Source organism: Silurus meridionalis, chromosome 18, assembly GCF_014805685.1.
Source record: "Silurus meridionalis isolate SWU-2019-XX chromosome 18, ASM1480568v1, whole genome shotgun sequence".
In the NCBI taxonomy this organism is placed as follows: Eukaryota; Metazoa; Chordata; class Actinopteri; order Siluriformes; family Siluridae; genus Silurus; species Silurus meridionalis.
The window spans coordinates 6,338,513-6,352,103 of record NC_060901.1 but is presented as its reverse complement, the minus strand read 5'-3'; positions in this window follow the sequence as shown (position 1 = coordinate 6,352,103).

Sequence of the window (13,591 nt, the reverse complement as noted above, 5' to 3'; positions counted from 1 at the left end):
GTGTCACGTTTCCATTTGGAGTGGATAGAGTGTGACATGGATAGAGTGTGGCGACTAGCACGTTCATACCAAATCATTCACTGATGGTATGTTTGTAGTCTGGGTTTAATGTGGAGAACCATGTTCAGAAAGATGTTCTGGAGCTTGTTCAGGAGTATGTCTAGAATCAGATATTTTTTCAGAAGTGTATCCAGAAGTATGTTCAGAAAGATTACCTGAAGTATGTCTAGAATTTCATTCAGAAGTATGTTCAGAAGGATATATTCAGAAGTATATTTAAGTTTTATGTTCAGAAGTAAATAAAGATGTATATCCAAAAGCATGTACAGGAGTATTTTCAGAAATGTGTCTAGGATTACATTCAGGAGTATATTCAGAAGGGTGTAATCAGTAGTATTCTGAAGTATGTTCATGAGTATGAAGTAAAAAGTATGTACAAAGGTGCTGTATATTCAGAATGATGTTTAAAAGTATAATACAGAAGTATATATTCAGAATATATATTCAGAAGTATAATACAGAAGTATATATTTGAGAATATACATTCAGAAGTATAATACAGAAGTATATATTCAGAAGTATATATTTAGAAGTATAATACAGATGTATATATTCAGAAGTATATATTCAGAAGTATAATACAGAAGTATATATTCAGAAGTATATATTCAGACGTATAATACAGAAGTATATATTCAGAAGTATATATTCAGACGTATAATACAGAAGTATATATTCAGAAGTATATATTCAGAAGTATAATACAGAAGTATATATTCAGAAGTATATATTCAGACGTATAATACAGAAGTATATATTCAGAAGTATATATTCAGAAGTATAATACAGAAGTATATATTCAGAAGTATATATTCAGAAGTATAATACAGATGTATATATTCAGAAGTATATATTCAGAAGTATAATACAGAAGTATATATTCAGAAGTATATATTCAGAAGTATAATACAGAAGTATATATTCAGAAGTATATATTTAGAATATATATTCAGAAGTATAATACAGATGTATATATTCAGAAGTATATATTCAGAAGTATAATACAGAAGTATATATTCAGAATATACATTCAGAAGTATAATACAGAAGTATATATTCAGAAGTATATATTCAGACGTATAATACAGAAGTATATATTCAGAAGTATATAATCAGAAGTATATATTCAGAAGTATATATTCAGAAGTATATAATCAGAAGTATAATACAGAAGTATATATTCAGAAGTATATAATCAGACGTATAATACAGAAGTATATATTCAGAAGTATATAATCAGACGTATAATTCAGAAGTATATATTTAGAATATATATTCAAAAGTATATATTCAGAAGTATATATTCAGAATATACATTCAGAAGTATAATACAGAAGTATATATTCAGAATATATATTCAGAAGTATAATACAGATGTATATATTCAGAAGTATATATTCAGAAGTATAATACAGAAGTATATATTCAGAAGTATATAATCAGACGTATAATACAGAAGTATATATTTAGAAGTATATAATCAGACGTATAATTCAGAAGTATATATTTAGAAGTATATATATTCAGAAGTATAATTCAGAAGTATATATTTAGAAGTATATATATTCAGAAGTATAATTCAAGTATATATTCAAGTGTATATATTCAGAAGTATATATTCAGAGTATAATTCAGAAGTATATATATTCAGAAGTATAATTCAGAAGTATATATTTAGAAGTATATATATTCAGAAGTATAATTCAGAAGTATATATTCAGAAGTGTATATATTCAGAAGTATAATTCAGAAGTATATATTCAGAAGTGTATATATTCAGAAGTATAATTCAGAAGTATATATTCAGAAGTGTATATATTCAGAGTATAATTCAGAAGTATATATTCAGAAGTGTATATATTCAGAAGTATAATTCAGAAGTATATTCAGAAGTGTATATATTCAGAAGTATAATTCAGAAGTATATATTCAGAAGTATATATTCAGAAGTATAATTCAGAAGTATATATTCAGAAGTATATATTCAGAAGTATATATTCAGAATATATATTCAGAAGTATAATACAGAAATATATTTTCAAATGTATATATTCAGAAGTATATATTCAGAAGTATAATACAGAAGTATATATTCAGAAGTATATATTCAGAATATATATTCAGAAGTATAATACAGAAATATATATTCAGAAGTATATATTCAGAAGTATATATTCAGAAGTATAATACAGAAGTATAAATTCAGAAATATATGTTCAGAATATATATTCAGAAGTATAATACAGAAATATATATTCAGAAGTATAATACAGAAATATATATTCAGAAGTATATATTCAGGAGTATATTCAGAAGGGTGTTCAGAAACACTGTATGTATGGTTCATAAGTTCCTATGTAGCTTTAATTATTGATTAATTAATTAAACAATTAAAGATCCAGGTAAAATGCATGTATATACACACATAAACCAACAGACCCTTGAATCTTTGTCAATAAAAATGAAAAGTTTAGTAAAAGTGACACTCATTTTGCACTAAAAACTGAAATCAGTATTTAATATGAGGCAAAGGTTTGCACATTTTCTCAGAATCATTCCTGTAATTTTATTCTGTGGAAGTTTACACGTGTAATTCAAGTCCAGAATTTAAAGTCAGCATTGACCAAATAATTTATTTAGATCTGTCATTAAAGTGTTTCTTTTCTTTTCTTATATCGTCCTTGGACAGAAATGAATTTCGTCAGACACATAGATACGAAACAATGTTCTAGATCTTCTCCTGAAATTCTCTAGAAATTCTGTAGCTACGGCCATCAGGCGTTCTGCAGCTTTTATCTTTAACAGTTTAACTGTATGTTGTGGGTGGATAAGAATCTTCTTAGACCTGAACTTCCCCAGAACCAACAGCATGTCAAGACCCACCCATACCGTTAATAATAATCCTAAATATGTCATCATAATGAATTTAATTAAAATAACACTATTGCTTCTAATTGCTCATACAAATTATCTTATAAATAAATAAATAAATAAATACACTTGAGGAACTGCAGCTGTAGTTCTTTAAAATGTCAAATAGCAGGCACATTATTGGTTATTTTGTTATAATATTATTCAGTAATTACCATAAACTATTTAGCAAATGCAACTAAGTTCTTTATTTAAGTAGCTGTAGATGTTTACACTAGTGTTGGTGGTTTAATGGGTAGTTAAATGGGTTAAAGGAAACATATACACAAGTCATTTGAAGTTGTTTTACAGTGTGGAAAAGGTTCAGAATCAATACATACAATTTCAACACACAAGCATTGCCATCTCACAGCTGCAGGGTCCAGGGTTCAAGCCCGAGCTTGGGTCTGCATGGAGTAGGACACATTCTTCTTTTGTCAGCATTGATTTGCTCCTGGTTCTCTGGTTTCTTCAATGGTAAAGATGTTGTACATCTGATTGGAAGGTTGTGAGTTTAAATCCCAGCTCTGCCAAGCTAGAACTGTTGGGGGCTTTAGCAAGGGCCTAAACCCTAAACTGCTTAGTTATATTAAAAATTAGATAAAAAAAGCTATACATGTAAATCCCATAAACATGCCACATACATAAAATGGTGACTTCAAATTGCCTCCATGTCTGAATGCATGTGTGTATGTTGCTCTGTGATGTTGCTCTGATCCAGGGTGTATACCCTTCTCACACTCATTGTTGCAGGAATGGGTTCCAGACCTATCACTACCCAGACCAGTATAAAGCATATAGTGAAGATCAATTAATAACTGTCTAACATATACCACAGATAATCAAACTGGGTAACACTTAACCAGTCAAATCAGTGGTTTGAACAGTTGAAGGTCAATGGCTTTGCTCGGGGTCCCAGCAGTAGCAGTGCTGGGATTTGAACTCTTGACCTTTTCGAAGAAGACCACTGACCTGCCACCCTTCTACATAATTGTAAAATTTCTTTAGCTGAAGAAATCAAAAGAAGCCATAGCATATAAAAAGTACCAAAGTGCTTTCAGTTAAATTTTATTAGTTAAATAAATTTGCTTCATTTAACACTTTTTTTCATGTTGCTGTCTCATATCCTTAATGTCCAGGGTTTGCTCTTGAGCTCAGGTTACTACAGTTTTGCATGATCTTTTATGGCAATGTGGATTTTCTTGGAATCACAGCTCGTCTCATCTTACTATTACACAGCAATTTCCATGCAAATCTCTAGCACCTCTCGAAACCTCACATTGACCTGGTTAGGAACTTCTATTCTCTCAATGAATTCCTTTCAAATGCTGACCAATCACCAATGTTTTGATTTGTCACCATCTCACACACGTCTAACTCTGCCTTTTGACCTACATAAAAAGTTCACATTTTGCAGCATCACTGTTTGACACTGACGATCATAACAATGATGCTTGGTGACCATTTGAAAGAACGAGTAGAGTTTAAGAAACAGTGAAACTTCCGAACCTCCGAACCAGGTCAGTGAGAGCTTTTTGACCTATTAGCATTTACATAATCACAATCACGTGACATTAGAATGGTGTCTAAGTGCCAAGGTGTTGGGTAAATTGAACAATCAGCCCTTTTGATCTCTCATGCAGTGTTGGTGTGCAGCTTTTTATTAGTCTACATGTGAAACTGATGTCTGTGTTTCCTGTGAACGAGATGTTCAAATTTGCTGTCGAGCTGCAGAGATTCTTGTGTGGCGTTTACACATATTCACACCACAGCCTGGTGAAATCTCAAATCTGATCAGGAGTTGATTTATTTTCTTTAACAGGATTTGACAATAGACAATTCTACATGTTAATGTTGAAACACTTGGGGCAATAAATGTTTATTTTGCAGCAACTTAGACATGGACTTTCGATGTTTTCTGGAAGGAGATGTTCATTTAACCTGTTTGGAAGAGACCCCTAGTGTGAGCTAGAAGGGCTCCCTATGGATGCAAACTCTCAGTATGGTGCATGGTGTAGGGCTACAGATTGGATATTCAAGTATCAGAGAGTACTTACAAGGCCGTAATAAAAGTCAGATGGTGGACCAGACAAAACGATCTTCAAAACTTCTTTCTCAAACTGTTACCACAGAGTTTACACAATTCATTTATATAGAAAGTCTTTGTATGCTGTAGTTTCATAGGTTCTCTTCACTGGAAATACAAACTGTTTCACCATGTAATACCATTGTGCACAAACTGAGCTTCATGAAGACATGGTGTTTCAAGGTTAGAGTGGACGTGCTCTTGTGTCCTGCACAAGCTTCTGATCTTAACCCCAGTGAACAGCTTTGGGAAGAAATGAAACACTACCTCTCAAGTAATAATACCTGAGCTCGCTAATGCTCTTGAGGCTGAATAAGCACAAATCCTGACAGCCACGCTCCAAAATCTAGTAGAAAGCCTTCCCAGATAAATTAAGCTTATTATAACAGTAAACAGAGGCTAAATATGACATGAGATCTTCAACAAACATAAATCTGTAAAGTCAATAAACTTCCCTTTATCTTTGTTGCAATAATGTCTCTTGTATAAAGTATAATTATCCACCTATTAACTACTTACCTTTTAGAAGCATGGTGGTGAATGTTTTGGAAAATCTGAATATGTGTACAGTATGTGTGATGTCCTGTGGTGATTAACTTGCTCTACCTTCTGCTAATTCCACTGCTAATTGCACAGTATCTATTGTATAAACTATATAAGACATTGTCTCAAAGCAGCTTTACAGAGATAAACAGATTACAAAGTTGTATGAAATAATGTATACGTTTGTTCTTTATAATTGTAAGTTTATCCCTAAGGAGGGAACCAGTGGTCACTGTGGCAATAAAAAACTCCATGAGATGCCATGAAGGAAGAAACCTTGAGAGGGACCAGACTCAAAAGGGAACCCATCCTCATTTGGGTGGCACCGAATGCCCATTCATTACAGTTCCATCATTGTAAGGTGTTCAGTTAAGTGATAGGCACTTTAATGAAAAACTGTTAATGCAATCTGTGGTCCTGTGCCACTGTAGTAGACTTAATTACAATCCAAATCCATCCTTAAAGTTCTTGAGGTGCTCAGTAACTTCATGGATCTTTAGGCTGTTTCTGTGGAACCATTCATTTGAAGAGAACTCCATCCAGAGGAAGGATGTTGGGATGAATCGGGCAGAAAATGGCAAAAGGGAAAGATTCTGGAGATAATAAAGTCTGTATCTAATATTGCTACAAACTTGCACACACATACACAATATCTATAACCTATTGAGCAGTTGACTCACAAAAATCTAAAAATAAATTAGTATGGATTTCCTCCAGAAGTATGCACGTGAATGAGTTTGATTGGCAGCCAGGTTTGTAGTGGTCTGGATTTCCCTGAGAAGGAACCTTATCACCTGTTGTTGTGTAAAAGTTTAACGCTGTTCTTTCTAAGAAGCACAACCCACCAAAACACTTCCTGGTACTTGTGTGCTCTGTAATAAAAAATATTGCAATAAACTAAATATTTTGTATATTATAAAACTTTCTAAAAATAATAAGAAAAGGTTTGAAGATTCCTTTTTTTGTCTCAAAACGTATACAGTGTCTGGCATGTACTTTTGATGAGCCTGGTTGCTCAGTAAACAAAATGAATGAAATTTTTAGAAAGTAAAAGCCTTTATTTGTTATATATACATTAGGGCACAGCTTGTTAGGAAGCTGAGGTCAATGCACAGGGTCAGCCATGATGCATCGCCCCTGGAGCAGAGATCGTTAAGGGCCCAATGGTGGCTGTTCGGCAAAGCTGGGGCTCAAACCCCAATCTTCTGATCAGTAACCTAGAGCCTTAACCACCAAGCAACCACTTCCTGTGTTTATATTAAATTTGCAATTATAGGCAGACTCCCTTATCCAGAACAACTCAGTGGTAAGACTCTGGGTTACTAATCGAAAGGTCGAGCACAAGCATTATCGAGCTGCCACTCCTGGGGCCCTTGAGCAAGGCCCTTAATGATCTCTGCTCCAGGGGTGCTGTATCATGGCCGACCTTGTGCACTGACCCCAGCTTCCTAACATCACTGGGACATGAGAAGGAAGAATTTCACTGTGCTGTAAAGTCCACACAACAAGCATAAAGCACCTTTGATTCTTTCATTCTTTTATTTACACAAGTGAGCAATTAAGGTTAAGGGCCTTCTCAAGGGCTGCAGTGGCAGGTTGGTGGTGCTGGGATTTGATCTCATGACCTTCTGATCAGAAGTTTAACAACTTAACCACCAAGCTCCCAATCAAAGATCTTGTCACGCACAACTGCAATAAGTGTAATGAGTGCAATGAGTGTCACTAATTAACTTGCATAATGCACAAAAGGTCAACCGCTGTGATGGGAAACAGAGCACAGACATAAAGTGCACTCAAGCTGAATCTAAAATATTGATCAGAAACATAAAATGATTGTGAAACTACTTTACCAGCAATCATTTGGCAGATCTGTCAGAACGTGTTTGAAATCATTTGTTGTGCAATGGCTTTATTAGGTGGAAAAACAGTTTTTCTTGTAAAGAGAGATAAGCTTTCACTTTCACCCCCCCACAACCCTCAACCCAAATGGCAGTGTTTTACAGTGCAGAAGCAGTGCAGCATTGGACTCTTGTGTGCTGCCATCTAGTGAAGCTCAAAACACCATTCCTCAAGATTTATATGATTTTGTGCAGGATGGGACATACAAACAGTTTGGAAGTCCCCACTTGGGATAAAATTTTGATTATGATCAGAGGGGGGAAAAACATAATTTCTCAACTGTTTATAAAAGAGAAAGAACAACTCCATGAACAAGGGTCAGGCCTTGACCTCCTTCTTACTGGTAGGACGCAGAGAAAAATTCCCGTCAAAAGTCAATTTGTCTTTTTTTGGAGCTCGACTGGTCCAGATTCTGTCAGAACAGAATAATCTAAACTAAAGACTGTTCCACAGCAACCAAGAAGGCAATAAAACCCTGATGCTGAATAATAATGTTATAGGGAAATAATCAAGAAAAATGTGGGTGGTGATGCATTCTAACACAAAGTGGATATTCTTCCTGGACTTATTTTTATCACTCCAAAGTTGATTATGTCCTGTTTTAGCATGTCCAGGAGTGTTTTATTTCTATTGTGTAAGAGGTGATCACATCAAATCAGGAATTTTGAGCTTAAAAAATAAAAGAATCCCTACAATGTGTTTCTCTTCGTCCTCGGAGAACCACAGAGACCGGGATCGATCGTCACTGACGGACATCTTTAAAATGTTTACACCAATAAATGTTTTGCTGTGGCTGAGCGTCTCATCACCATAATGTGCTTGAAGTCTTCTATAGATATCTGCCAGTTTTACGCCTTTCTTCACATGAAACTTCATTACTGGCTGGTCCATGCACACATTAACACTTCATTAACAGTCCCAGGACTGGCCCTCGACATGTGCGCCACCTATCAGTAATAGGACACACTAACCACTTACTACTGCATGTTTTACCGCCACACTAGCATACATTTTTATACCTGTAAAAAACAAAACAAAACAAAAAAAAAAAAATATATATATATATATATATATATATATATATATATATATATATATATATATATATATATATATACAGTGAGGAAAATAAGTATTTAAACACCCTGCTATTTTGCAAGTTCTCCCACTTAGAAATCATGGAAGGGTCTGAAATGGTCATTGTAGGTGCATGTCCACTGTGAGAGACATAATATAAAAAAAAATTCCAGAAATCACAATATATGATTTTTTAACTATTTATTTGTATGATACAGCTGCAAATAAGTATTTGAACACCTGAGAAAGTCAATGTTAATATTTGGTACAGTAGCCTTTGTTTGCAATTACAGAGGTCAAACGTTTCCTGTAGTTTTTCACCAGGTTTGCACACACTGCAGGAGGGATTTTGGCCCACTCCTCCACACAGATCTTCTCTAGATCAGTCAGGTTTCTGGCCTGTCGCTGAAAAACACGGAGTTTGAGCTCCCTCCAAAGATTCTCTATTGGGTTTAGGTCTGAGACTGGCTAGGCCATGCCAGAACCTTGATATGCTTCTTACAGAGCCACTCCTTGGTTATCCTGGCTGTGTGCTTCGGTCATTGTCATGTTGGAAGACCCAGCCTCGACCCATCTTCAATGCTCTAACTGAGGGAAGGAGGTTGTTCCCCAAAATCTCGCAATACATGGCCCCGGTCATCCTCTCCTTAATACAGTGCAGTCGCCCTGTCCCATGTGCAGAAAACACCCCAAAGATGATGCTACCACCCCATGCTTCACAGTAGGGATGGTGTTCTTGGATGGTACTCATCATTCTTCTTCCTCCAAACACGCTTAGTGGAATTATGACCCAAAAGTTCTATTTTGGTCTCATCTGACCACATGACTTTCTCCCATGACCTCTGGATCATCCAAATGGTCTTTGGCAAACTTAAGACGTGCCTAGACATGTGCTGGTTTAAGCAGGGGAACCTTCCGTGCTATGCATGATTTCAAACCATGACGTTTTAGTGTATTACCAACAGTAACCTTGGAAACGGTGGTCCCAGCTCTTTTCAGGTCATTGACCAGCTCCTCCTGTAGTTCTGGGCTGATTTCTCACCTTCCTTAGGATCATTGAGACCCCACGAGGTGAGATCTTGCATGGAGCCCCAGTCCGAGGGAGATTGACAGTCATGTTTAGCTTCTTCCATTTTCTAATGATTGCTCCAACAGTGGACCTTTTTTCACCAAGCTGCTTGGCAATTTCCCCGTAGCCCTTTCCAGCCTTGTGGAGGTGTACAATTTTGTCTCTAGTGTCTTTGGACAGCTCTTTGGTCTTGGCCATGTTAGTAATTGGATTCTTACTGATTGTATGGGGTGGACAGATGTCTTTATGCAGCTGCCAACCTTAAACAGGTGCATCTAATTTAGGATAATAAATGTAGTGGAGGTGGACATTTGTAAGGCAGACTAACAGGTCTTTGAGGGTCAGAATTCTAGCTGATAGACAGGTGTTCAAATACTTATTTGCAGCTGTATCATACAAATAAATAGTTTATAAATCATATATTGTGATTTCTGGATTTTTTTAGATTATGTCTCTCACAGTGGACATGCACCTACAATGACCATTTCAGACCCTTCCATGATTTCTAAGTGGGAGAACTTGCAAAATAGCAGGGTGTTTAAATACTTGAATACCTGAAACCCCCATCCCACCCCAATTATCCCAGTTTATCCATATTCGTTCAACCGCTCACTATCTCTCTATTTCACCTGGTGTATCATAGCAGAAGTTTTCTATTTACAAAAAAAATATCTCAACACACAAAAAAAAAACCTGCTAATGAACATTAATCCAAACAATTCATTTTTATCACGTCAGGTCATTGAGTAACGCAACTAACTACAACTCATTCATGATCAGCCGGTTTTTCTTCATTTTGCCAAAGCAGCTCTCAGGATTACTCATTTTATTATGTTTGGCATGCATAATTTTTTTTAGGTGTTCTATACATTTGAAACTTTAGTCACATCGTTCCCAGCCACCTCCCACAAACATGACTGGGCATGTGAATGCAGGTGCGTTCTTGTCTAGATCCCTATAACCTAACAGATGAATGATTGGTAGACTGGATTGCTGAGACACACACACACACACACACACACACACACACACACACACACACACACACACACACACATATTTTATATATATATATATATATATATATATATATATATATATATATATATATATATATATATATATATATATATATTGTGTGTGTGTGTGTGTGTGTGTGTGTGTGTGTGTGTGTGTGTCTCAGCAATCCAGTCTACCAATCATTTATTGATAAATATATATACACAGTGGGGAAGTAAAGTATTCAGACACCCTAAAACTTTTCACTCTTTGTTATATTGCAGCCATTTGCTAAAATCATTTAAGTTCATTTCTTTTCCTCATTAATATACACATAGCACCCCATATTGACAGAATTATTGACATTGAACACAGAATGGTTGACATTGTTGCAGATTTATTAAAAAAGAAAAACTGAAATATCACATGGTACTAAGTATTCAGACCCTTTGCTCAATATTTAGTAGAAGCACCCTTTTGATCTAATACAGCCAAAAGTCTTTTTGGGAAAGATGCAACAAGTTTTTCACACCTGGATTTGGGGATCCTCTGCCATTCCTCCTTGCAGATCCTCGCCAGTTCTGTCAGGTTGGATGGTAAACGTTGGTGGAGAGCCATTTTTAGCTCTCTTCAGAGATGCTCAATTGGGTTTAAGTCAGGGCTCTGGCTGGGCTATTTAAGAACAGTATGTATGTATATATATATATATATATATATATATATATATATATATATATATATATATATACATACAGTATATACACACACACACAGACACAGACACACACACACACACACACACACACACACATACGTATACACATTAACAATATATTTCTTCTTCTTCTTTTGGCTTCTCCCATTAGGGGTCGCCACAGCGGATCATCCATCTCCCTACCCCCCTGTCCTCTAGATCTGCCTCTTTCACCCCAACTACCTGCATGTCTTCCCTCACAACATCCATAAACCTCCTCCTTGGCCTCTTTTCCTCCTTCCTGGTGGCTCTATCCTCAGCATTCTTTTACCGATATATCCCATGTCCCTCCTCTGCACATGTCCAAACCATCTCAATCTCGCCTCCCTCACCTTGTCTCCAAAACGTCCTATATATATCATGTAACAGTAATAGTTTTGCTCTTTTTTCATAACAAACGTGTTTTTTAATTGGTTTATTTGGCGTATAATCGGCGTGACAGTCTGTTCTCTGGTTTTATTTTTCAACAAGTTTGTGTTACCACAGGACCGGGTATGAGCCCTTTCAGAACTCAACCACAGATCTGCGTGTATGTGTGTGTGTGTGGGTGTGTGTGTGTGTGTAAATGCAGTCTGGTTGGGCAGTTGGTTCTGGGTGTGCCTGGTAAGCCACAATGACTGTTTCCAGACCTCACTAGGAAAGAATAGATGTGGGACATAAGATGGCGTATAAAAGCGGATCAGGTGAACAGCTGGCATAAAAGATGAATGAGCATGAATTTTGTATATCAGGACCCATCATGAGCCTACATGACTGCCAATCTAGAGCTCCTTCTTTCAGCTGGTCATGACACTATGGAAACAAGGGCATTTTTTTTTTTTTGTACGTGCATTAGGCCTCTTTTTATAAGGCGTGAGAACGTGGAAAGTATAACAGGTCTCTGTTTATTTGATCATGATTCATTGAAATCTTTAAGTGAGTTATGATTACCTGTCATTCCAGATCAATCGGATTTTGACAGCAATTATGAAGTGTTCTTCTTGTAAATCACTATGTATGCATTTGTCATGTTAATATTAGACACCCTCAGGCAGGAATTGAGCGTGGATGGATTATTTGTTGTCAAAACACAAAGTATCATTGTTCGTGCAGCTTATATTTACAGTACACAACGTGTTCCTGGCGTAATGTTGCTTAATGGAAATGGAAAGCAGGTGAAGCAAATTCAAGTGGGAAATCGGAACCTTCATTTTTAAAGGCTCTGGGAAAAGCAACACACTGTGGATTCAACAATAGTCTTAAGAGTTGAATAACAGTTTTTGAATGTAGCTTGAAAAAAGCTAGTCACGATTAGCAGAAACGATGGACAAACATGAGCAGGAGTAGGATTATCTGATAAAATGTGACAGTTCTGAAAACTGCGGTAAGTTAGGAACGTATCGTGATAGAAGATGAGCAAAGATTTTCGTAGCAAGCAGCCCTCATCCTGTCTATTGGTGTGCTGACAGGATGTCATGTGACTTTTGTATCCGGACAGACAGCACCGCACTTTGTGCTCCCAATATGCTGCACGCACGCACACACTGACATACACACACACACACACACACACACACACACACACACACACACACACACAATTTCTAACTTTCTCTCTTTCTCTCTCTCTTTCTCTGTCACCTACCTACATTAGTAAACAGATATGAACATCTGTCCTGGCATCTGCTCACCCAGCAACCTACAGCTCATCCAGTGGTCCATGTTTGTGGTTTCATCGCACAATTTTGTCTTGTTCACAAAATGTACACATAAATTACTCTGGATTCAGATGCGACCCCAAGATGAACAGAAAGATCAATACACACCTAACTGTGTCATTTAAGTGGTTTATTCCTTTTCATGGCGATTCACTGTTTATGAAATGCAACTCAGGAGATTGGCGATAGACCTGAACAAACTTACATGGTTTAATTCAGTACTTCCTTGTAAAAAGAAATTAAATTAAATTAAAATGATCTTAAAATCATTGAATTGCAGTTGCGTAAAATATTACAATATATTTTAATAAAGGGTTAATTAAGATGTGGACTTGAGTCAAAGAATTCAAATCAGAAAAAGCTAAGCAAATCAATTCAAATCAAATCAAGTTAAGCCTTATGAAGTGATGAAGTGATCTGAAATTAAGTGAAGTTAAATAATGTCAGGCCAAGGTCAAGTCAAAATAAGTCAGGTTTAGCCAAAAAAAGTCAAATCA